The 24,821-nt window shown below is 39.6% G+C and overlaps 21 non-coding genes across 21 annotated transcripts; all 21 read left to right on the top strand.

Annotated features, from left to right (window-relative positions):
- Positions 1-79: 79 nt before the first annotated feature.
- TRNAR-ACG lies at positions 80-152 on the top strand. Its single transcript has one exon. It is a non-coding gene; the product is annotated as a tRNA-Arg (tRNA).
- A 1,524-nt stretch (positions 153-1,676) lies between these two features.
- Positions 1,677-1,749, top strand: TRNAR-ACG. Its single transcript has one exon. It is a non-coding gene; the product is annotated as a tRNA-Arg (tRNA).
- Positions 1,750-2,475: 726 nt separating this feature from the next.
- TRNAR-ACG lies at positions 2,476-2,548 on the top strand. The gene has a single exon. It is a non-coding gene; the product is annotated as a tRNA-Arg (tRNA).
- A 2,728-nt stretch (positions 2,549-5,276) lies between these two features.
- On the top strand, positions 5,277-5,349 carry TRNAR-ACG. The gene has a single exon. It is a non-coding gene; the product is annotated as a tRNA-Arg (tRNA).
- A 1,500-nt stretch (positions 5,350-6,849) lies between these two features.
- On the top strand, positions 6,850-6,922 carry TRNAC-ACA. The gene has a single exon. It is a non-coding gene; the product is annotated as a tRNA-Cys (tRNA).
- Positions 6,923-8,449: 1,527 nt separating this feature from the next.
- On the top strand, positions 8,450-8,522 carry TRNAR-ACG. The gene has a single exon. It is a non-coding gene; the product is annotated as a tRNA-Arg (tRNA).
- A 725-nt stretch (positions 8,523-9,247) lies between these two features.
- On the top strand, positions 9,248-9,320 carry TRNAR-ACG. Its single transcript has one exon. It is a non-coding gene; the product is annotated as a tRNA-Arg (tRNA).
- Positions 9,321-10,046: 726 nt separating this feature from the next.
- On the top strand, positions 10,047-10,119 carry TRNAR-ACG. The gene has a single exon. It is a non-coding gene; the product is annotated as a tRNA-Arg (tRNA).
- A 2,727-nt stretch (positions 10,120-12,846) lies between these two features.
- TRNAR-ACG lies at positions 12,847-12,919 on the top strand. The gene has a single exon. It is a non-coding gene; the product is annotated as a tRNA-Arg (tRNA).
- Positions 12,920-14,419: 1,500 nt separating this feature from the next.
- TRNAC-ACA lies at positions 14,420-14,492 on the top strand. Its single transcript has one exon. It is a non-coding gene; the product is annotated as a tRNA-Cys (tRNA).
- A 727-nt stretch (positions 14,493-15,219) lies between these two features.
- Positions 15,220-15,292, top strand: TRNAR-ACG. Its single transcript has one exon. It is a non-coding gene; the product is annotated as a tRNA-Arg (tRNA).
- A 726-nt stretch (positions 15,293-16,018) lies between these two features.
- Positions 16,019-16,091, top strand: TRNAR-ACG. Its single transcript has one exon. It is a non-coding gene; the product is annotated as a tRNA-Arg (tRNA).
- Positions 16,092-16,825: 734 nt separating this feature from the next.
- Positions 16,826-16,898, top strand: TRNAR-ACG. Its single transcript has one exon. It is a non-coding gene; the product is annotated as a tRNA-Arg (tRNA).
- Positions 16,899-17,624: 726 nt separating this feature from the next.
- TRNAR-ACG lies at positions 17,625-17,697 on the top strand. The gene has a single exon. It is a non-coding gene; the product is annotated as a tRNA-Arg (tRNA).
- Positions 17,698-18,423: 726 nt separating this feature from the next.
- Positions 18,424-18,496, top strand: TRNAR-ACG. Its single transcript has one exon. It is a non-coding gene; the product is annotated as a tRNA-Arg (tRNA).
- Positions 18,497-19,217: 721 nt separating this feature from the next.
- On the top strand, positions 19,218-19,290 carry TRNAR-ACG. The gene has a single exon. It is a non-coding gene; the product is annotated as a tRNA-Arg (tRNA).
- A 726-nt stretch (positions 19,291-20,016) lies between these two features.
- TRNAR-ACG lies at positions 20,017-20,089 on the top strand. Its single transcript has one exon. It is a non-coding gene; the product is annotated as a tRNA-Arg (tRNA).
- Positions 20,090-20,810: 721 nt separating this feature from the next.
- TRNAR-ACG lies at positions 20,811-20,883 on the top strand. Its single transcript has one exon. It is a non-coding gene; the product is annotated as a tRNA-Arg (tRNA).
- A 1,525-nt stretch (positions 20,884-22,408) lies between these two features.
- TRNAR-ACG lies at positions 22,409-22,481 on the top strand. Its single transcript has one exon. It is a non-coding gene; the product is annotated as a tRNA-Arg (tRNA).
- Positions 22,482-23,202: 721 nt separating this feature from the next.
- Positions 23,203-23,275, top strand: TRNAR-ACG. The gene has a single exon. It is a non-coding gene; the product is annotated as a tRNA-Arg (tRNA).
- Positions 23,276-24,001: 726 nt separating this feature from the next.
- Positions 24,002-24,074, top strand: TRNAR-ACG. Its single transcript has one exon. It is a non-coding gene; the product is annotated as a tRNA-Arg (tRNA).
- Positions 24,075-24,821: the final 747 nt, after the last annotated feature.

Raw genomic sequence — 24,821 nt, 5'->3', positions numbered from 1 at the left:
GAGACACATCGGTACAAGGGCACGTTCATGTCACAGCCTTCTCTTTTCCTGTAACATTATTGGCTAGTTAAACCACAATGGTCCAGTGGCGCAATGGATAACGCATCTGACTACGGATCAGAAGATTCCAGGTTCAACTCCTGGCTGGATCGTGGTTACAAGGCAACTTTTTGTTCAATTGCAAAAATTGATCAAAAACCACCAAGGTTATATAATTCAGTAGCCCAACAGGAAAAAGTCATGTATCCCCTCACAGTGAAGCAGAATATCCAAAAATCATGGAAACACAAACTTTGTTCCCCTCTTCACAAGATCCTTGCTGTATACATCACAGGTACTAGCACTAGGATCTTTGTTACGAATAGATTAGTTTTTCTATGAATATTCTTTCAGGCTGATTCAGTTTCCTAACGTATCCCAAGAAGTCAAATAAAGAAACTACCAAGAACTCCACCAGTGTTATTCATATTTAATGAGTCCCAGATATCGAAATATAGAATCTACCTGCTTATACCATATTACTGATCTATTCTATTAAAGCTTTCTTGACAGAAGTTCAGCCACAATTTCTTTACATACATCAGGAAATTTCATCCAAATGTTTTTCTCCCATACAGAAAATCTTCCGAGGCATTCCTAAATAAGACGTCCTTGCAACTAACACGCTCCTGAAATATCAGCAAATATTTATATCTTAATACTCTAGACAACCCCTATTCAGTGGCATTCCACAAAAGGGCTCCATGTCAGGTTCCTGAAACACAGATAAGAAAAAGAAAGCATTTAAGAGTTCCCCATGGAGATACATCGGTACAAGGGTACGTTCATGTCACAGCCTTCTCTTTTCCTTTAACATTATTGGCATCTTATAAAACAATGGTCCAGTGGCGCAATAAATAACGCATCTGACTACGGATCAGAAGATTCCAGGTTCAACTCCTGGCTGGATTGTGGTTACAAGACAACTTTTGGTTCAATTGTAAAAATTGATCAAAAACCCCCAAGGTTATATACTTCAGTAGCCCAACAGGAAAAAGTCATGTATCCCCTCACAGAGAAGCAGAATATCCAAAAATCATGGAAACAAAAACTTTATTCTCCTCCTCACAAGATCCCTGCTGTATACATCACAGGTACTAGCACTAGGATCTTTGTTACGAATAGATTAGTTTTTCTATGAATATTCTTTCAGGCTGATTCAGCTTCCTAACGTATCCCAAGAAGTCAAATAAAGAAACTACCAAGAACTCCACCAGTGTTATTCATATTTAATGAGTCCCAGATATCGAAATATAGAATCTACCTGCTTATACCATATTACTGACCTATTCCATTAAAGTTTTCTTGACAGAAGTTCAGCCACAATTTGTTCACATACATCAGGAAATTTCATCCAAAGGTTTCCTCCCATGCGCAAAATCTTCCGAGGCATTCCTAAAGATGACGTCTTTGCACCTAACACGCTCCAGAAATATCAGCAAATACTTATACCTTAATACTCTAGACAACCCCTATTCAGTGGCATTCCACAAGAGGGCTCCATGTCAGCTTCCTGAAACACAGATAAGAAAAAGGAAGCATTTCACAGTTCCCCATGGAGACACATCGGTACAAGGGCACGTTCATGTCACAGCCTTCTCTTTTCCTGTAACATTATTGGCTAGTTAAACCACAATGGTCCAGTGGCGCAATGGATAACGCATCTGACTACGGATCAGAAGATTCCAGGTTCAACTCCTGGCTGGATCGTGGTTACAAGGCAACTTTTTGTTCAATTGCAAAAATTGATCAAAAACCACCAAGGTTATATAATTCAGTAGCCCAACAGGAAAAAGTCATGTATCCCCTCACAGTGAAGCAGAATATCCAAAAATCATGGAAACACAAACTTTGTTCCCCTCTTCACAAGATCCTTGCTGTATACATCACAGGTACTAGCACTAGGATCTTTGTTACGAATAGATTAGTTTTTCTATGAATATTCTTTCAGGCTGATTCAGTTTCCTAACGTATCCCAAGAAGTCAAATAAAGAAACTACCAAGAACTCCACCAGTGTTATTCATATTTAATGAGTCCCAGATATCGAAATATAGAATCTACCTGCTTATACCATATTACTGATCTATTCTATTAAAGCTTTCTTGACAGAAGTTCAGCCACAATTTCTTTACATACATCAGGAAATTTCATCCAAATGTTTTTCTCCCATACAGAAAATCTTCCGAGGCATTCCTAAATAAGACGTCCTTGCAACTAACACGCTCCTGAAATATCAGCAAATATTTATATCTTAATACTCTAGACAACCCCTATTCAGTGGCATTCCACAAAAGGGCTCCATGTCAGGTTCCTGAAACACAGATAAGAAAAAGAAAGCATTTAAGAGTTCCCCATGGAGATACATCGGTACAAGGGTACGTTCATGTCACAGCCTTCTCTTTTCCTTTAACATTATTGGCATCTTATAAAACAATGGTCCAGTGGCGCAATGAATAACGCATCTGACTACGGATCAGAAGATTCCAGGTTCAACTCCTGGCTGGATTGTGGTTACAAGGCAACTTTTTGTTCAATTGCAAAAATTGTTCAAAAACCCCCAAGGTTATATAATTCAGTAGCCCAACAGGAAAAAGTCATGTATCCCCTCACAGAGAAGCAGAATATCCAAAAATCATGGAAACACAAACTTTGTTCCCCTCTTCACAAGATCCTTGCTGTATACATCACAGGTACTAGGATCTTTGTTACGAATAGATTAGTTTTTCTATGAATACTCTTTCAGGCTGATTCAGCTTCCAAACGTATCCCAAGAAGTCAAATAAAGAAACAACCAAGAACTCCACCAGTGTTATTCATATTTAATGAGTCCCAGATATCGAAATATAGAGTCTACCTTCCTATACCATATTACTGATCTATTACATTAAAGATTTCATGACAGAAGTTTAGCCACAATTTGTTCACATACATCAGGATATTTCATCCAAATGTTTTCCTCCCATACGGAAAATCTTCTGAGGCATTCCTAAAGATGACTTCTTTGCACCTAACACGCTCCAGAAATATCAGCAAATATTTATACCTTAATACTCTAGACCACACTTCTTCAACCGCCGGTCCGCGGACCGGTGCCGGTCCAAAAAAAATCTTCCTGGTCCGCGAAGGATTCGGTCCCCGCCACAACGAAAGGCCGGCGTCAGCTGACATGCAACTTCCTGTTGCAGTCACTGTGCTTGGACTCCTGCCTTCGCCGGGACTCCTGCCTTCCACCGCGTTTGTCTCCTGCCTTGTCTCCGCACCTCCAGACCAGCAGCGGCAGCTCTGTATGCTTTTAACTTTGGCACAGAGCTGCCCCTAATCAATAGTTTAGCGCGGTTTCATAAGGCAGCCTCGGGGCCTTTGCTAGGCCGGCCCACATCGCATCATCGAAGCGGGCCGGCTATCAAAGGCCCCGAGGCTGCCTCATGAAACCGCGCTAAACTACTGCTTAGGGGCAGCTCTGTGCCGAAGTTAAAAGTACACAGAGCTGCCGCTGTTGGTCTGGACTCTTGGGCCGCTGAAGGAGGGCAAAGAGCAGCTGTCCTGGAGGTTTCCCTTCCTCTCGCCTTTGCAGGTCCCTTTTTTTTTTCCTTCAAACGGCAACGGCATCGATATCAATCAAGTAAGTTCAACTGTTCCTTGCAAGCTGTTCTGCTCGGCCAAAGCTTCCCCTCTGACATGAGCCACCCTCAGGGGAAAGAAAGTGACCTGCAAAGGTGAGGGGAAGGGGGGCAAATGATGGAAGTTGGGGGGGGGATAGAGAGAAAAGGGACAGATGATGGAATGGAGGAGATGAGAGAGAGAAGGGGACAGATGATGGAAGTGGGAAGAAGGGAGAGAGAGCAGAAAACAGATGGATGTCAGTTGAGAGGGAAGAGCAGATGCTGAATGGAAGTGGGGAAAGAACACATACAGGATGGAAGGAGGAGATAATAAAGGTGGAAGAAAATAGTAAGATAATGGAGGGGTGAGGGAAAGGGGTGACAAGCTGTGAGTAGACACAGTGAAAAGAGGGAAAAAGGACTAAATAGTAAGAAATAATTTAATTTAGATGGAGGCAGAAAATAGAGAAGGAAGACCAGAGAAGAAAAGGGAAGAGAGAGCAGAGAATGATATCAGATCTGACTGGAGGAAATGAGAAGAGAGAGTGCTAAGAACCACAGGGTGGAGGGAAGGACAGAGATGCCAGACCATGAGGGGAACAGAAGGAAGATGATGGATGCTAGACCAAATTGGGGGGGGGGGGGTGGCAGGAGGAGAGATGGCAGAGAAAGACAGACAGTGAGTGGAAGGGGCAGATGCTGGACTGAAGAGACAGAGAAGGTTATCATGCCACTGTACTGGGCCATGGTACGCGTGAGTGGACAGCTGGTCATGATGGACCTCTGGTCTGACCCAGCAGTGGCAATTCTTATGTTCTTAGGGCAGACACTGGCTGGAAGAGAGTGAAAAGGCAATGAAAGCAGAAACCAGAGACGACAAAATGTAGAAAAAAATAATTTTATTTCTATCTTGTGATTCAAATATATCAGATTTGAAATATGTATCTTGCTAGACATAACTGGGGAATGCAAAGCCCAGGCAGTGCTTCTTTAGCTTCCAGCTGGCTTAGGGCTCTCTCTGACCAGGGAGCAGTTGCCCTAGTTCCACTCCCCTAACACCATTCCTGTCATGTGTGACTGTGGTATTCTGTTACATGATATTTGTGTAGCATTTTGTAATAATTTGGCTTATTCAGTTTTCTTGATAGTAGAGGGGATATATGTGAAGGGGAGGGAAGACAGGGGTTTTGTTGATCTTTGCCCTGTATTATTTGTATTTATAAAATGACAATTGTATAGAATATAGTTTCTTTTTATACTTTAATAAAATATGTTCAATATAAAATCATAACTATTTGAGGCTTGTGCGGATGGGATCTGATGGTTTGTGGAACCGAGCTCGCGGGGACGGGGCGGCGATGGTTTTTTAAAAAAATTTCAGTCTTAGTAGTTTGCCGGTCCACGAAATAATTATTTTATTTCCGCCAGTCCATAGGTGTAAAAAGGTTGAAGAGCACTGCTCTAGACAACTATTCGGTGGAATTCCACAAGAGAGCTCCATGCCAGCTTCCTGAAACACAGATAAGAAAAAGGAAGCATTTAATAATTCCCCATGGAGATACATCGGTACAAGGGTATATTTATGTCACAGCCTTCTCTTTTCCTGTAACATTATTGGCAAGTTGTAGCACTATGGTCCAGTGGCGCAATGGATAACACATCTGACTACGAATCAGAAGATTCCAGGTTTAACTCCTGGCTGGATCGTGGTTACAAGGCAACTTTTTGTTCAATTGCAAAAATTGATCAAAAACCACCAAGGTTATATAATTCAGTAGCCCAACAGGAAAAAGTCATGTATCCCCTCACAGTGAAGCAGAATATCCAAAAATCATGGAAACACAAACTTTATTCCCCTCTTCACAAGATCCCTGCTGTATACATCACACGTACTAGCACTTGGATCTTTGTTACGAATAGATTAGTTTTTCTATGAATATTCTTTCAGGCTGATTCAGCTTCCTAACGTATCCCAAGAAGTCAAATAAAGAAACTACCAAGAACTCCACAAGTGTTATTCATATTTAATGAGTCCCAGATATCGAAATATAGAATCTATCTTCCATTAAAGATTTCTTGACAGAAGTTCAGCCACAATTTGTTCACATACATCAGGAAATTTCATCCAAAGGTTTCCTCCCATACGCAAAATCTTCCGAGGCATTCCTAAAGATGACGTCTTTGCACCTAACACGCTCCAGAAATATCAGCAAATATTTATACCTTAATACTCTAGACAACCCCTATTCAGTGGCATTCCACAAGAGGACTCCATGTCAGCTTCCTGAAACACAGATAAGAAAAAGGAAGCATTTCACAGTTCCCCATGGAGACACATCGGTACAAGGGTACGTTTATGTCACAGCCTTCTCTTTTCCTGTAACATTATTGGAAAGTTGTAGCACAATTGGCCAGTGGCGCAATGGATAATGCATCTGACTACGCATCAGAAGATTCCAGGTTCACCTCCTGGCTGGATTGTGGTTACAAGACAACTTTTGGTTCAATTGCAAAAATTGATCAAAAACCACCAAGGTTATATACTTCACTAGCCCAACAGGAAAAAGTCATGTATCCCCTCACAGAGAAGCAGAATATCCAAAAATCATGGAAACACAAATCTTATTCCCCTCCTTACAAGATCCTTGCTGTATACATCACACGTACTAGCACTAGGATCTTTGTTACGAATAGATTAGTTTTTCTATGAATATTCTTTCAGGCTGATTCAGCTTCCTAACGTATCCCAAGAAGTCAAATAAAGAAACTACCAAGAGCTCCACCAGTGTTATTCATATTTAATGAGTCCCAGATATCGAAATATAGAATCTACCTGCTTATACCATATTACTGATCTATTCTATTAAAGCTTTCTTGACAGAAGTTCAGCCACAATTTCTTTACATACATCAGGAAATTTCATCCAAATGTTTTTCTCCCATACAGAAAATCTTCCGAGGCATTCCTAAATAAGACGTCCTTGCAACTAACACGCTCCTGAAATATCAGCAAATATTTATATCTTAATATTCTAGACAACCCCTATTCAGTGGCATTCCACAAGAGGGCTCCATGTCAGGTTCCTGAAACACAGATAAGAAAAAGAAAGCATTTAAGAGTTCCCCATGGAGATACATCGGTACAAGGGCACGTTCATGTCACAGCCTTCTCTTTTCCTGTAACATTATTGGCCAGTTATACCACAATGGTCCAGTGGCGCAATGGATAACGCATCTGACTACAGATCAGAAGATTCCAGGTTCAACTCCTGGCTAGATCATGGTTTCAAGGCAACTTTTTGCTCAATTGCAAAAATTGATCAAAAACCACAAAGGTTATATAATTCAGTAGCCCAACAGAAAAAAAGTCATGTATCCCCTCACAGAGAAGCAGAATATCCAAAAATCATGGAAACACAAACTTTGTTCCCCTCCTTACAAGATCCTTGCTGTATACATCACACGTACTAGCACTAGGATCTTTGTTACGAATAGATTAGTTTTTCTATGAATATTCTTTCAGGCTGATTCAGCTTCCTAACGTATCCCAAGAAGTCAAATAAAGAAACTACCAAGAACTCCACCAGTGTTATTCATATTTAATGAGTCCCAGATATCGAAATATAGAATCTACCTGCTTATACCATATTACTGTTCTATTCTATTAAAGATTTCTTGACAGAAGTTCAGCCACAATTTCTTTACATACATCAGGAAATTTCATCCAAATGTTTTTCTCCCATACGGAAAATCTTCCGAGGCATTCCTAAAGAAGACGTCCTTGCAACTAACACGCTCCTGAAATATCAGCAAATATTTATATCTTAATATTCTAGACAACCCCTATTCAGTGGCATTCCACAAGAGGGCTCCATGTCCGGTTCCTGAAACACAGATAAGAAAAAGAAAGCATTTAATAGTTCCCCATGGAGATACATCGGTACAAGGGTACGTTCATGTCACAGTCCTTCTCTTTTCCTTTAACATTATTGGCATCTTATAACACAATGGTCCAGTGGCGCAATGGATAACGCATCTGTCTACGGATCAGAAGATTCCAGATTCAACTCCTGGCTAGATCGTGGTTACAAGGCAATTTTTTGTTCAATTGCAAAAATTGATCAAAAACCACCAAGGTTATATAATTCAGTAGCCCAACAGGAAAAAGTCATGTATCCCCTCACATTGAAGCAGAATATCCAAAAATCATGGAAACACAAACTTTGTTCCCCTCTTCAGAAGATCCTTGCTGTATACATCACACGTACTAGCACTAGGATCTTTGTTACGAATAGATTAGTTTTTCTATGAATATTCTTTCAGGCTGATTCAGCTTCCTAACGTATCCCAAGAAGTCAAATAAAGAAACTACCAAGAACTCCACCAGTGTTATTCATATTTAATGAGTCCCAGATATCGAAATATAGAATCTACCTGCTTATACCATATTACTGATCTATTCTATTAAAGCTTTCTTGACAGAAGTTCAGCCACAATTTCTTTACATACATCAGGAAATTTCATCCAAATGTTTTTCTCCCATACAGAAAATCTTCCGAGGCATTCCTAAATAAGACGTCCTTGCAACTAACACGCTCCTGAAATATCAGCAAATATTTATATCTTAATACTCTAGACAACCCCTATTCAGTGGCATTCCACAAAAGGGCTCCATGTCAGGTTCCTGAAACACAGATAAGAAAAAGAAAGCATTTAAGAGTTCCCCATGGAGATACATCGGTACAAGGGTACGTTCATGTCACAGCCTTCTCTTTTCCTTTAACATTATTGGCATCTTATAAAACAATGGTCCAGTGGCGCAATGAATAACGCATCTGACTACGGATCAGAAGATTCCAGGTTCAACTCCTGGCTGGATTGTGGTTACAAGACAACTTTTGGTTCAATTGTAAAAATTGATCAAAAACCCCCAAGGTTATATACTTCAGTAGCCCAACAGGAAAAAGTCATGTATCCCCTCACAGAGAAGCAGAATATCCAAAAATCATGGAAACAAAAACTTTATTCTCCTCCTCACAAGATCCCTGCTGTATACATCACAGGTACTAGCACTAGGATCTTTGTTACGAATAGATTAATTTTTCTATGAATATTCTTTCAGGCTGATTCAGCTTCCTAACGTATCCCAAGAAGTCAAATAAAGAAACTACCAAGAACTCCACCAGTGTTATTCATATTTAATGAGTCCCAGATATCGAAATATAGAATCTACCTGCTTATACCATATTACTGACCTATTCCATTAAAGTTTTCTTGACAGAAGTTCAGCCACAATTTGTTCACATACATCAGGAAATTTCATCCAAAGGTTTCCTCCCATGCGCAAAATCTTCCGAGGCATTCCTAAAGATGACGTCTTTGCACCTAACACGCTCCAGAAATATCAGCAAATACTTATACCTTAATACTCTAGACAACCCCTATTCAGTGGCATTCCACAAGAGGGCTCCATGTCAGCTTCCTGAAACACAGATAAGAAAAAGGAAGCATTTCACAGTTCCCCATGGAGACACATCGGTACAAGGGCACGTTCATGTCACAGCCTTCTCTTTTCCTGTAACATTATTGGCTAGTTAAACCACAATGGTCCAGTGGCGCAATGGATAACGCATCTGACTACGGATCAGAAGATTCCAGGTTCAACTCCTGGCTGGATCGTGGTTACAAGGCAACTTTTTGTTCAATTGCAAAAATTGATCAAAAACCACCAAGGTTATATAATTCAGTAGCCCAACAGGAAAAAGTCATGTATCCCCTCACAGTGAAGCAGAATATCCAAAAATCATGGAAACACAAACTTTGTTCCCCTCTTCACAAGATCCTTGCTGTATACATCACAGGTACTAGCACTAGGATCTTTGTTACGAATAGATTAGTTTTTCTATGAATATTCTTTCAGGCTGATTCAGTTTCCTAACGTATCCCAAGAAGTCAAATAAAGAAACTACCAAGAACTCCACCAGTGTTATTCATATTTAATGAGTCCCAGATATCGAAATATAGAATCTACCTGCTTATACCATATTACTGATCTATTCTATTAAAGCTTTCTTGACAGAAGTTCAGCCACAATTTCTTTACATACATCAGGAAATTTCATCCAAATGTTTTTCTCCCATACAGAAAATCTTCCGAGGCATTCCTAAATAAGACGTCCTTGCAACTAACACGCTCCTGAAATATCAGCAAATATTTATATCTTAATACTCTAGACAACCCCTATTCAGTGGCATTCCACAAAAGGGCTCCATGTCAGGTTCCTGAAACACAGATAAGAAAAAGAAAGCATTTAAGAGTTCCCCATGGAGATACATCGGTACAAGGGTACGTTCATGTCACAGCCTTCTCTTTTCCTTTAACATTATTGGCATCTTATAAAACAATGGTCCAGTGGCGCAATGAATAACGCATCTGACTACGGATCAGAAGATTCCAGGTTCAACTCCTGGCTGGATTGTGGTTACAAGGCAACTTTTTGTTCAATTGCAAAAATTGTTCAAAAACCCCCAAGGTTATATAATTCAGTAGCCCAACAGGAAAAAGTCATGTATCCCCTCACAGAGAAGCAGAATATCCAAAAATCATGGAAACACAAACTTTGTTCCCCTCTTCACAAGATCCTTGCTGTATACATCACAGGTACTAGGATCTTTGTTACGAATAGATTAGTTTTTCTATGAATACTCTTTCAGGCTGATTCAGCTTCCAAACGTATCCCAAGAAGTCAAATAAAGAAACAACCAAGAACTCCACCAGTGTTATTCATATTTAATGAGTCCCAGATATCGAAATATAGAGTCTACCTTCCTATACCATATTACTGATCTATTACATTAAAGATTTCATGACAGAAGTTTAGCCACAATTTGTTCACATACATCAGGATATTTCATCCAAATGTTTTCCTCCCATACGGAAAATCTTCTGAGGCATTCCTAAAGATGACTTCTTTGCACCTAACACGCTCCAGAAATATCAGCAAATATTTATACCTTAATACTCTAGACCACACTTCTTCAACCGCCGGTCCGCGGACCGGTGCCGGTCCAAAAAAAATCTTCCTGGTCCGCGAAGGATTCGGTCCCCGCCACAACGAAAGGCCGGCGTCAGCTGACATGCAACTTCCTGTTGCAGTCACTGTGCTTGGACTCCTGCCTTCGCCGGGACTCCTGCCTTCCACCGCGTTTGTCTCCTGCCTTGTCTCCGCACCTCCAGACCAGCAGCGGCAGCTCTGTATGCTTTTAACTTTGGCACAGAGCTGCCCCTAATCAATAGTTTAGCGCGGTTTCATAAGGCAGCCTCGGGGCCTTTGCTAGGCCGGCCCACATCGCATCATCGAAGCGGGCCGGCTATCAAAGGCCCCGAGGCTGCCTCATGAAACCGCGCTAAACTACTGCTTAGGGGCAGCTCTGTGCCGAAGTTAAAAGTACACAGAGCTGCCGCTGTTGGTCTGGACTCTTGGGCCGCTGAAGGAGGGCAAAGAGCAGCTGTCCTGGAGGTTTCCCTTCCTCTCGCCTTTGCAGGTCCCTTTTTTTTTTCCTTCAAACGGCAACGGCATCGATATCAATCAAGTAAGTTCAACTGTTCCTTGCAAGCTGTTCTGCTCGGCCAAAGCTTCCCCTCTGACATGAGCCACCCTCAGGGGAAAGAAAGTGACCTGCAAAGGTGAGGGGAAGGGGGGCAAATGATGGAAGTTGGGGGGGGATAGAGAGAAAAGGGACAGATGATGGAATGGAGGAGATGAGAGAGAGAAGGGGACAGATGATGGAAGTGGGAAGAAGGGAGAGAGAGCAGAAAACAGATGGATGTCAGTTGAGAGGGAAGAGCAGATGCTGAATGGAAGTGGGGAAAGAACACATACAGGATGGAAGGAGGAGATAATAAAGGTGGAAGAAAATAGTAAGATAATGGAGGGGTGAGGGAAAGGGGTGACAAGCTGTGAGTAGACACAGTGAAAAGAGGGAAAAAGGACTAAATAGTAAGAAATAATTTAATTTAGATGGAGGCAGAAAATAGAGAAGGAAGACCAGAGAAGAAAAGGGAAGAGAGAGCAGAGAATGATATCAGATCTGACTGGAGGAAATGAGAAGAGAGAGTGCTAAGAACCACAGGGTGGAGGGAAGGACAGAGATGACAGACCATGAGGGGAGCAGAAGGAAGATGATGGATGCTAGACCAAATTGGGGGGGGGGGGGGGGCAGGAGGAGAGATGGCAGAGAAAGACAGACAGTGAGGGGAAGGGGCAGATGCTGGACTGAAGAGACAGTGAAGGTTATCATGCCACTGTACTGGGCCATGGTACGCGTGAGTGGACAGCTGGTCATGATGGACCTCTGGTCTGACCCAGCAGTGGCAATTCTTATGTTCTTAGGGCAGACACTGGCTGGAAGAGAGTGAAAAGGCAATGAAAGCAGAAACCAGAGACGACAAAAGGTAGAAAAAAATAATTTTATTTCTATCTTGTGATTCAAATATATCAGATTTGAAATATGTATCTTGCTAGACATAACTGGGGAGTGCAAAGCCCAGGCAGTGCTTCTTTAGCTTCCAGCTGGCTTAGGGCTCTCTCTGACCAGGGAGCAGTTGCCCTAGTTCCACTCCCCTAACACCATTCCTGTCATGTGTGACTGTGGTATTCTGTTACATGATATTTGTGTAGCATTTTGTAATAATTTGGCTTATTCAGTTTTCTTGATAGTAGAGGGGATATATGTGAAGGGGAGGGAAGACAGGGGTTTTGTTGATCTTTGCCCTGTATTATTTGTATTTATAAAATGACAATTGTATAGAATATAGTTTCTTTTTATACTTTAATAAAATATGTTCAATATAAAATCATAACTATTTGAGGCTTGTGCGGATGGGATCTGATGGTTTGTGGGACCGAGCTCGCGGGGACGGGGCGGCGATGGTTTTTTAAAAAAATTTCAGTCTTAGTAGTTTGCCGGTCCACGAAATAATTATTTTATTTCCGCCAGTCCATAGGTGTAAAAAGGTTGAAGAGCACTGCTCTAGACAACTATTCGGTGGAATTCCACAAGAGAGCTCCATGCCAGCTTCCTGAAACACAGATAAGAAAAAGGAAGCATTTAATAATTCCCCATGGAGATACATCGGTACAAGGGTATATTTATGTCACAGCCTTCTCTTTTCCTGTAACATTATTGGCAAGTTGTAGCACTATGGTCCAGTGGCGCAATGGATAACACATCTGACTACGAATCAGAAGATTCCAGGTTTAACTCCTGGCTGGATCGTGGTTACAAGGCAACTTTTTGTTCAATTGCAAAAATTGATCAAAAACCACCAAGGTTATATAATTCAGTAGCCCAACAGGAAAAAGTCATGTATCCCCTCACAGTGAAGCAGAATATCCAAAAATCATGGAAACACAAACTTTATTCCCCTCTTCACAAGATCCCTGCTGTATACATCACACGTACTAGCACTTGGATCTTTGTTACGAATAGATTAGTTTTTCTATGAATATTCTTTCAGGCTGATTCAGCTTCCTAACGTATCCCAAGAAGTCAAATAAAGAAACTACCAAGAACTCCACAAGTGTTATTCATATTTAATGAGTCCCAGATATCGAAATATAGAATCTATCTTCCATTAAAGATTTCTTGACAGAAGTTCAGCCACAATTTGTTCACATACATCAGGAAATTTCATCCAAAGGTTTCCTCCCATACGCAAAATCTTCCGAGGCATTCCTAAAGATGACGTCTTTACACCTAACACGCTCCAGAAATATCAGCAAATATTTATACCTTAATACTCTAGACAACCCCTATTCAGTGGCATTCCACAAGAGGACTCCATGTCAGCTTCCTGAAACACAGATAAGAAAAAGGAAGCATTTCACAGTTCCCCATGGAGACACATCGGTACAAGGGTACGTTTATGTCACAGCCTTCTCTTTTCCTGTAACATTATTGGAAAGTTGTAGCACAATTGGCCAGTGGCGCAATGGATAACGCATCTGACTACGGATCAGAAGATTCCAGGTTCACCTCCTGGCTGGATTGTGGTTACAAGACAACTTTTGGTTCAATTGCAAAAATTGATCAAAAACCACCAAGGTTATATACTTCACTAGCCCAACAGGAAAAAGTCATGTATCCCCTCACAGAGAAGCAGAATATCCAAAAATCATGGAAACACAAACCTTATTCCCCTCCTTACAAGATCCTTGCTGTATACATCACACGTACTAGCACTAGGATCCTTGTTACGAATAGATTAGTTTTTCTATGAATATTCTTTCAGGCTGATTCAGCTTCCTAACGTATCCCAAGAAGTCAAATAAAGAAACTACCAAGAGCTCCACCAGTGTTATTCATATTTAATGAGTCCCAGATATCGAAATATAGAATCTACCTGCTTATACCATATTACTGATCTATTCTATTAAAGCTTTCTTGACAGAAGTTCAGCCACAATTTCTTTACATACATCAGGAAATTTCATCCAAATGTTTTTCTCCCATACAGAAAATCTTCCGAGGCATTCCTAAATAAGACGTCCTTGCAACTAACACGCTCCTGAAATATCAGCAAATATTTATATCTTAATATTCTAGACAACCCCTATTCAGTGGCATTCCACAAAAGGGCTCCATGTCAGGTTCCTGAAACACAGATAAGAAAAAGAAAGCATTTAAGAGTTCCCCATGGAGATACATCGGTACAAGGGCACGTTCATGTCACAGCCTTCTCTTTTACTGTAACATTATTGGCAAGTTATACCACAATGGTCCAGTGGCGCAATGGATAACGCATCTGACTACAGATCAGAAGATTCCAGGTTCAACTCCTGGCTGGATCGTGGTTACAAGGCAACTTTTTGCTCAATTGCAAAAATTGATCAAAAACCACCAAGGTTATATAATTCAGTAGCCCAACAGAAAAAAAGTCATGTATCCCCTCACAGAGAAGCAGAATATCCAAAAATCATGGAAACACAAACTTTGTTCCCCTCTTCATAAGATCCTTGCTGTATACATCACAGGTACTAGCACTAGGATCTTTGTTAAGAATAGATTAGTTTTTCTATGAATATTCTTTCAGGCTGATTCAGCTTCCTAACGTATCCCAAGAAGTCAAATAAAGAAACTACCAAGAACTCCACCAGTGTTATTCATATTTAATGAGTCCCAGATATCGAAATATAGAATCTACCTGCTTATACCTTATTACTGTTCTATTCTATTAAAGATTTCTTGACAGAAGTTCAGCCACAATTTCTTTACATACATCAGGAAATTTCATCCAAATGTTTTTCTCCCATACGGAAAATCTTCCGAGGCATTCCTAAAGAAGACGTCCTTGCAACTAACACGCTCCTGAAATATCAGCAAATATTTATATCTTAATATTCTAGACAACCCCTATTCAGTGGCATTCCACAAGAGGGCTCCATGTCAGGTTCCTGAAACACAGATAAGAAAAAGAAAGCATTTAATAGTTCCCCATGGAGATACATCGGTACAAGGGTACGTTCATGTCACAGCCTTCTCTTTTCCTTTAACATTATTGGCATCTTATAACACAATGGTCCAGTGGCGCAATGGATAATGCATCTGACTACGGATCAGAAGATTCCAGGTTCAACTCCTGGCTGGATCGTGGTTACAAGGCAACTTTTTGTTCAATTGCAAAAATTGATCAAAAACCACCAAGGTTATATAATTCAGTAGCCCAACAGGAAAAAGTCATGTATCCCCTCACAGTGAAGCAGAATATCCAAAAATCATGGAAACACAAACTTTGTTCCCCTCTTCAGAAGATCCTTGCTGTATACATCACAGGTACTAGCACTAGGATCTTTGTTACGAATAGATTAGTTTTTCTATGAATATTCTTTCAGGCTGATTCAGTTTCCTAACGTATCCCAAGAAGTCAAATAAAGAAACTACCAAGAACTCCACCAGTGTTATTCATATTTAATGAGTCCCAGGTATCGAAATATAGAATCTACCTGCTTATACCATGTTACTGATCTATTCTATTAAAGCTTTCTTGACAGAAGTTCAGCCACAATTTCTTTACATACATCAGGAAATTTCATCCAAATGTTTTTCTCCCATACAGAAAATCTTCCGAGGCATTCCTAAATAAGACGTCCTTGCAACTAACACGCTCCTGAAATATCAGCAAATATTTATATCTTAATATTCTAGACAACCCCTATTCAGTGGCATTCCACAAAAGGGCTCCATGTCAGGTTCCTGAAACACAGATAAGAAAAAGAAAGCATTTAAGAGTTCCCCATGGAGATACATCGGTACAAGGGCACGTTCATGTCACAGCCTTCTCTTTTCCTGTAACATTATTGGCAAGTTATACCACAATGGTCCAGTGGCGCAATGGATAACGCATCTGACTACGGATCAGAAGATTCCAGGTTCAACTCCTGGCTGGATCGTGGTTACAAGGCAACTTTTTGCTCAATTGCAAAAATTGATCAAAAACCACCAAGGTTATATAATTCAGTAGCCCAACAGAAAAAAAGTCATGTATCCCCTCACAGAGAAGCAGAATATCCAAAAATCATGGAAACACAAACTTTGTTCCCCTCTTCACAAGATCCTTGCTGTATACATCACAGGTACTAGCACTAGGATCTTTGTTACGAATAGATTAGTTTTTCTATGAATATTCTTTCAGGCTGATTCAGCTTCCTAACGTATCCCAAGAAGTCAAATAAAGAAACTACCAAGAACTCCACCAGTGTTATTCATATTTAATGAGTCCCAGATATCGAAATATAGAATCTACCTGCTTATACCATATTACTGATCTATTCTATTAAAGCTTTCTTGACAGAAGTTCAGCCACAATTTCTTTACATACATCAGGAAATTTCATCCAAATGTTTTTCTCCCATACGGAAAATCTTCCGAGGCATTCCTAAAGATGACGTCCTTTGCACCTAACACGCTCCATGAAATATCAGCAAATATTTATATCCTTAATACTTCTAGACAACCCCTATTCAGTGGCATTCCACAAGAGGGCTCCATGTCAGGCTTCCTGAAACACAGATAAGAAAAAGAAAGCATTTCACTAGTTCCCCATGGAGATACATCGGTACAAGGGCACGTTCATGTCACAGCCTTCTCTTTTCCTGTAACATTATTGGCTAGTTATAACCACAATGGTCCAGTGGCGCAATGGATAACGCATCTGACTACGGATCAGAAGATTCCAGGTTCAACTCCTGGCTGGATCGTGGTTACAAGGCAACTTTTTGTTCAATTGCAAAAATTGATCAAAAACCACCAAGGTTATATAATTCAGTAGCCCAACAGGAAAAAGTCATGTATCCCCTCACAGTGAAGCAGAATATCCAAAAATCATGGAAACACAAACTTTGTTCCCCTCTTCACAAGATCCTTGCTGTATACATCACAGGTACTAGCACTAGGATCTTTGTTACGAATAGATTAGTTTTTCTATGAATATTCTTTCAGGCTGATTCAGTTTCCTAACGTATCCCAAGAAGTCAAATAAAGAAACTACCAAGAACTCCACCAGTGTTATTCATATTTAATGAGTCCCAGATATCGAAATATAGAATCTACCTGCTTATACCATATTACTGATCTATTCTATTAAAGCTTTCTTGACAGAAGTTCAGCCACAATTTCTTTACATACATCAGGAAATTTCATCCAAATGTTTTTCTCCCATACGGAAAATCTTCCGAGGCATTCCTAAAGAAGACGTCCTTGCAACTAACACGCTCCTGAAATATCAGCAAATATTTATATCTTAATATTCTAGACAACCCCTATTCAGTGGCATTCCACAAGAGGGCTCCATGTCAGGTTCCTGAAACACAGATAAGAAAAAGAAAGCATTTAATAGTTCCCCATGGAGATACATCGGTACAAGGGTACGTTCATGTCACAGCCTTCTCTTTTCCTTTAACATTATTGGCATCTTATAAAACAATGGTCCAGTGGCGCAATGGATAACGCATCTGACTACGGATCAGAAGATTCCAGGTTCAACTCCTGGCTGGATCGTGGTTACAAGGCAACTTTTTGTTCAATTGCAAAAATTGATCAAAAACCACCAAGGTTATATAATTCAGTAGCCCAACAGGAAAAAGTCATGTATCCCCTCACAGTGAAGCAGAATATCCAAAAATCATGGAAACACAAACTTTGTTCCCCTCTTCACAAGATCCTTGCTGTATACATCACAGGTACTAGCACTAGGATCTTTGTTACGAATAGATTAGTTTTTCTATGAATATTCTTTCAGGCTGATTCAGCTTCCTAACGTATCCCAAGAAGTCAAATAAAGAAACTACCAAGAACTCCACCAGTGTTATTCATATTTAATGAGTCCCAGATATCGAAATATAGAATCTACCTGCTTATACCATATTACTGATCTATTCTATTAAAGCTTTCTTGACAGAAGTTCAGCCACAATTTCTTTACATACATCAGGAAATTTCATCCAAATGTTTTTCTCCCATACAGAAAATCTTCCGAGGCATTCCTAAATAAGACGTCCTTGCAACTAACACGCTCCTGAAATATCAGCAAATATTTATATCTTAATATTCTAGACAACCCCTATTCAGTGGCATTCCACAAGAGGGCTCCATGTCAGGTTCCTGAAACACAGATAAGAAAAAGAAAGCATTTAATAGTTCCCCATGGAGATACATCGGTACAAGGGTACGTTCATGTCACAGCCTTCTCTTTTCCTTTAACATTATTGGCATCTTATAAAACAATGGTCTAGTGGCGCAATGGATAACGCATCTGACTACGGATCAGATGATTCCAGGTTCAACTCCTGGCTGGATCGTGGTTACAAGGCAACTTTTTGTTCAATTGCAAAAATTGATCAAAAACCACCAAGGTTATATAATTCAGTAGCCCAACAGGAAAAAGTCATGTATCCCCTCACAGAGAAGCAGAATATCCAAAAATCATGGAAATACAAACTTTGTTCCCCTCTTCACAAGATCCTTGCTGTATACATCACAGGTACTAGCACTAGGATCTTTGTTAAGAATAGATTAGTTTTTCTATGAATATTCTTTCAGGCTGATTCAGCTTCCTAACGTAAGAAGTCAAATAAAGAAACTACCAAGAACTCCACCAGTGTTATTCATATTTAATGAGTCCCAGATATCGAAATATAGAATCTACCTGCTTATACCATATTACTGATCTATTCTATTAAAGCTTTCTTGACAGAAGTTCAGCCACAATTTCTTTACATACATCAGGAAATTTCATCCAAATGTTTTTCTCCCATACAGAAAATCTTCCGAGGCATTCCTAAATAAGACGTCCTTGCAACTAACACGCTCCTGAAATATCAGCAAATATTTATATCTTAATATTCTAGACAACCCCTATTCAGTGGCATTCCACAAGAGGGCTCCATGTCAGGTTCCTGAAACACAGATAAGAAAAAGAAAGCATTTAATAGTTCCCCATGGAGATACATCGGTACAAGGGAACGTTCATGTCACAGCCTTCTCTTTTCCTTTAACATTATTGGCATCTTATAAAACAATGGTCCAGTGGCGCAATGGATAACGCATCTGACTACGGATCAGAAGATTCCAGGTTCAACTCCTGGCTGGATCGTGGTTACAAGGCAACTTTTTGTTCAATTGCAAAAATTGATCAAAAACCACCAAGGTTATATAATTCAGTAGCCCAACAGGAAAAAGTCATGTATCCCCTCACAGTGAAGCAGAATATCCAAAAATCATGGAAACACAAACTTTGTTCCCCTCTTCACAAGATCCTTGCTGTATACATCACAGGTACTAGCACTAGGATCTTTGTTACGAATAGATTAGTTTTTCTATGAATATTCTTTCAGGCTGATTCAGTTTCCTAACGTATCCCAAGAAGTCAAATAAAGAAACTACCAAGAACTCCACCAGTGTTATTCATATTTAATGAGTCCCAGATATCGAAATATAGAATCTACCTGCTTATACCATATTACTGATCTATTCTATTAAAGCTTTCTTGACAGAAGTTCAGCCACAATTTCTTTACATACATCAGGAAATTTCATCCAAATGTTTTTCTCCCATACAGAAAATCTTCCGAGGCATTCCTAAATAAGAAGTCCTTGCAACTAACACGCTCCTGAAATATCAGCAAATATTTATATCTTAATATTCTAGACAACCCCTATTCAGTGGCATTCCACAAGAGGGCTCCATGTCAGGTTCCTGAAACACAGATAAGAAAAAGAAAGCATTTAATAGTTCCCCATGGAGATACATCGGTACAAGGGTACGTTCATGTCACAGCCTTCTCTTTTCCTTTAACATTATTGGCATCTTATAAAACAATGGTCTAGTGGCGCAATGGATAACGCATCTGACTACGGATCAGAAGATTCCAGGTTCAACTCCTGGCTGGATCGTGGTTACAAGGCAACTTTTTGTTCAATTGCAAAAATTGATCAAAAACCACCAAGGTTATATAATTCAGTAGCCCAACAGGAAAAAGTCATGTATCCCCTCACAGTGAAGCAGAATATCCAAAAATCATGGAAACACAAACTTTGTTCCCCTCTTCACAAGATCCTTGCTGTATACATCACAGGTACTAGCACTAGGATCTTTGTTACGAATAGATTAGTTTTTCTATGAATATTCTTTCAGGCTGATTCAGCTTCCTAACGTAAGAAGTCAAATAAAGAAACTACCAAGAACTCCACCAGTGTTATTCATATTTAATGAGTCCCAGATATCGAAATATAGAATCTACCTGCTTAAACCATATTACTGATCTATTCTATTAAAGCTTTCTTGACAGAAGTTCAGCCACAATTTCTTTACATACATCAGGAAATTTCATCCAAATGTTTTTCTCCCATACAGAAAATCTTCCGAGGCATTCCTAAATAAGACGTCCTTGCAACTAACACGCTCCTGAAATATCAGCAAATATTTATATCTTAATATTCTAGACAACCCCTATTCAGTGGCATTCCACAAGAGGGCTCCATGTCAGGTTCCTGAAACACAGATAAGAAAAAGAAAGCATTTAATAGTTCCCCATGGAGATACATCGGTACAAGGGTACGTTCATGTCACAGCCTTCTCTTTTCCTTTAACATTATTGGCATCTTATAAAACAATGGTCCAGTGGCGCAATGGATAACGCATCTGACTACGGATCAGAAGATTCCAGGTTCAACTCCTGGCTGGATCGTGGTTACAAGGCAACTTTTTGTTCAATTGCAAAAATTGATCAAAAACCACCAAGGTTATATAATTCAGTAGCCCAACAGGAAAAAGTCATGTATCCCCTCACAGAGAAGCAGAATATCCAAAAATCATGGAAACACAAACTTTGTTCCCCTCTTCACAAGATCCTTGCTGTATACATCACAGGTACTAGCACTAGGATCTTTGTTACGAATAGATTAGTTTTTCTATGAATATTCTTTCAGGCTGATTCAGTTTCCTAACGTATCCCAAGAAGTCAAATAAAGAAACTACCAAGAACTCCACCAGTGTTATTCATATTTAATGAGTCCCAGATATCGAAATATAGAATCTACCTGCTTATACCATATTACTGATCTATTCTATTAAAGCTTTCTTGACAGAAGTTCAGCCACAATTTCTTTACATACATCAGGAAATTTCATCCAAATGTTTTTCTCCCATACGGAAAATCTTCCGAGGCATTCCTAAAGAAGACGTCCTTGCAACTAACACGCTCCTGAAATATCAGCAAATATTTATATCTTAATATTCTAGACAACCCCTATTCAGTGGCATTCAACAAGAGGGCTCCATGTCAGGTTCCTGAAACACAGATAAGAAAAAGAAAGCATTTAATAGTTCCCCATGGAGATACATCGGTACAAGGGTACGTTCATGTCACAGCCTTCTCTTTTCCTTTAACATTATTGGCATCTTATAAAACAATGGTCTAGTGGCGCAATGGATAACACATCTGACTGCGGATCAGAATATTCCAGTTTCAACTCCTGGCTGGATCGTGGTTACAAGGCAACTTTTTGTTCAATTGCAAAAATTGATCAAAAACCACCAAGGTTATATAATTCAGTAGCCCAACAGGAAAAAGTCATGTATCCCCTCACAGTGAAGCAGAATATCCAAAAATCATGGAAACACAAACTTTGTTCCCCTCTTCAGAAGATCCTTGCTGTATACATCACAGGTACTAGCACTAGGATCTTTGTTACGAATAGATTAGTTTTTCTATGAATATTCTTTCAGGCTGATTCAGTTTCCTAACGTATCCCAAGAAGTCAAATAAAGAAACTACCAAGAACTCCACCAGTGTTATTCATATTTAATGAGTCCCAGGTATCGAAATATAGAATCTACCTGCTTATACCATGTTACTGATCTATTCTATTAAAGCTTTCTTGACAGAAGTTCAGCCACAATTTCTTTACATACATCAGGAAATTTCATCCAAATGTTTTTCTCCCATACAGAAAATCTTCCGAGGCATTCCTAAATAAGACGTCCTTGCAACTAACACGCTCCTGAAATATCAGCAAATATTTATATCTTAATATTCTAGACAACCCCTATTCAGTGGCATTCAACAAGAGGGCTCCATGTCAGGTTCCTGAAACACAGATAAGAAAAAGAAAGCATTTAATAGTTCCCCATGGAGATACATCGGTACAAGGGTACGTTCATGTCACAGCCTTCTCTTTTCCTTTAACATTATTGGCATCTTATAAAACAATGGTCTAGTGGCGCAATGGATAACGCATCTGACTACGGATCAGAAGATTCCAGGTTCAACTCCTGGCTGGATCGTGGTTACAAGGCAACTTTTTGTTCAATTGCAAAAATTGATCAAAAACCACCAAGGTTATATAATTCAGTAGCCCAACAGGAAAAAGTCATGTATCCCCTCACAGAGAAGCAGAATATCCAAAAATCATGGAAATACAAACTTTGTTCCCCTCTTCACAAGATCCTTGCTGTATACATCACAGGTACTAGCACTAGGATCTTTGTTAAGAATAGATTAGTTTTTCTATGAATATTCTTTCAGGCTGATTCAGCTTCCTAACGTAAGAAGTCAAATAAAGAAACTACCAAGAACTCCACCAGTGTTATTCATATTTAATGAGTCCCAGATATCGAAATATAGAATCTACCTGCTTATACCATATTACTGATCTATTCTATTAAAGCTTTCTTGACAGAAGTTCAGCCACAATTTCTTTACATACATCAGGAAATTTCATCCAAATGTTTTTCTCCCATACAGAAAATCTTCCGAGGCATTCCTAAATAAGACGTCCTTGCAACTAACACGCTCCTGAAATATCAGCAAATATTTATATCTTAATATTCTAGACAACCCCTATTCAGTGGCATTCCACAAGAGGGCTCCATGTCAGGTTCCTGAAACACAGATAAGAAAAAGAAAGCATTTAATAGTTCCCCATGGAGATACATCGGTACAAGGGTACGTTCATGTCACAGCCTTCTCTTTTCCTTTAACATTATTGGCATCTTATAAAACAATGGTCCAGTGGCGCAATGGATAACGCATCTGACTACGGATCAGAAGATTCCAGGTTCAACTCCTGGCTGGATCGTGGTTACAAGGCAACTTTTTGTTCAATTGCAAAAATTGATCAAAAACCACCAAGGTTATATAATTCAGTAGCCCAACAGGAAAAAGTCATGTATCCCCTCACAGTGAAGCAGAATATCCAAAAATCATGGAAACACAAACTTTGTTCCCCTCTTCACAAGATCCTTGCTGTATACATCACAGGTACTAGCACTAGGATCTTTGTTACGAATAGATTAGTTTTTCTATGAATATTCTTTCAGGCTGATTCAGTTTCCTAACGTATCCCAAGAAGTCAAATAAAGAAACTACCAAGAACTCCACCAGTGTTATTCATATTTAATGAGTCCCAGATATCGAAATATAGAATCTACCTGCTTATACCATATTACTGATCTATTCTATTAAAGCTTTCTTGACAGAAGTTCAGCCACAATTTCTTTACATACATCAGGAAATTTCATCCAAATGTTTTTCTCCCATACAGAAAATCTTCCGAGGCATTCCTAAATAAGACGTCCTTGCAACTAACACGCTCCTGAAATATCAGCAAATATTTATATCTTAATATTCTAGACAACCCCTATTCAGTGGCATTCCACAAGAGGGCTCCATGTCAGGTTCCTGAAACACAGATAAGAAAAAGAAAGCATTTAATAGTTCCCCATGGAGATACATCGGTACAAGGGTACGTTCATGTCACAGCCTTCTCTTTTCCTTTAACATTATTGGCATCTTATAAAACAATGGTCCAGTGGCGCAATGGATAACGCATCTGACTACGGATCAGAAGATTCCAGGTTCAACTCCTGGCTGGATCGTGGTTACAAGGCAACTTTTTGTTCAATTGCAAAAATTGATCAAAAACCACCAAGGTTATATAATTCAGTAGCCCAACAGGAAAAAGTCATGTATCCCCTCACAGTGAAGCAGAATATCCAAAAATCATGGAAACACAAACTTTGTTCCCCTCTTCACAAGATCCTTGCTGTATACATCACAGGTACTAGCACTAGGATCTTTGTTACGAATAGATTAGTTTTTCTATGAATATTCTTTCAGGCTGATTCAGTTTCCTAACGTATCCCAAGAAGTCAAATAAAGAAACTACCAAGAACTCCACCAGTGTTATTCATATTTAATGAGTCCCAGATATCGAAATATAGAATCTACCTGCTTATGCCATATTACTGATCTATTCTATTAAAGCTTTCTTGACAGAAGTTCAGCCACAATTTCTTTACATACATCAGGAAAATTCATCCAAATGTTTTTCTCCCATACAGAAAATCTTCTGAGGCATTCCTAAAGAAGACGTCCTTGCAACTAACACGCTCCTGAAATATCAGCAAATATTTATATCTTAATATTCTAGACAACCCCTATTCAGTGGCATTCCACAAGAGGGTTCCATGTCAGGTTCCTGAAACACAGAGAAGAAAAAGAAAGCATTTAATAGTTCCCCATGGAGATACATCGGTACAAGGGTACGTTCATGTCACAGCCTTCTCTTTTCCTTTAACATTATTGGCATCTTATAAAACAATGCTCCAGTGGCGCAATGGATA

This window comes from Geotrypetes seraphini, chromosome 2 (genome assembly GCF_902459505.1).
Source record: "Geotrypetes seraphini chromosome 2, aGeoSer1.1, whole genome shotgun sequence".
NCBI classification, from domain to species: Eukaryota; Metazoa; Chordata; class Amphibia; order Gymnophiona; family Dermophiidae; genus Geotrypetes; species Geotrypetes seraphini.
This window is presented reverse-complemented; position numbering and strand designations above follow the sequence as displayed.